At 68.8% G+C, this 720-nt stretch overlaps 1 pseudogene; it reads left to right on the top strand.

The window, feature by feature from the left end:
- Positions 1–720, top strand: LOC136481520 (uncharacterized; annotated as a pseudogene).

The raw sequence follows: 720 nt of genomic DNA on the forward strand, positions 1-720 counted from the left end.
TCGGTCGAAGATGGCGGCGGCGCTGTCGGTGCGCATGACGACGACGACGACCCAGCTGCTAGCAGCAGTCCTGTCCCTCTGCGTCGTCGTCTCCCTCTCCCTCCGCGGCGCCGACGCCGCGCGGGGTACCCCCGGCGACAGCCCGATCGTGGCCACCTGCATCACGGGCCCGTACCCGGAGCTGTGCGTGGGCGAGCTGGGCCAGCGGCTGCTGGACGTCCAGACGGTCATCGCGTCCGCGGCGCCCAACCAGGGCGCGGCCAAGATCGCCGGCGCCCCGGGGCAGGTGGACGTCAAGGCGCTGGTGTCCGTGGCGCTGGAGGCGGCCACGGAGGCGGGCACCATCTTGGTGTCCATCTTCGAGGGCAAGCTCCCGGGGTTCAACACCGGCGTGCCGGACTTCAAAAATGCCTCGGCAACTGCACCGTCACCATGAAAAGGGCCATGCAGAAGCTCCACGGCGCCAAGGCCGCGCTGCACGCGGGCGACAAGCAGGTGGCCAAGACGCTCGCTCTGCGCTCCGTCGCCGACGTCTCGTCCTGCACCATCAGCTGCAGGGAGCTCAACGGCGACGTGCGCCTCATCGTCACGCAGAACCTCACCGAGTTCACCAAGATGCTCCAGATCGCCATCGGGTTCATCAGCAAGATGAAGTCGGAGCCGTCGGAGCCAAAGCCACCGTCGGAGCCACAGCCACCGCCGACGCGGACCACGCCATGA

The sequence above is a fragment of the Miscanthus floridulus genome, chromosome 1 (assembly GCF_019320115.1).
Source record: "Miscanthus floridulus cultivar M001 chromosome 1, ASM1932011v1, whole genome shotgun sequence".
NCBI lineage: Eukaryota > Viridiplantae > Streptophyta > Magnoliopsida > Poales > Poaceae > Miscanthus > Miscanthus floridulus.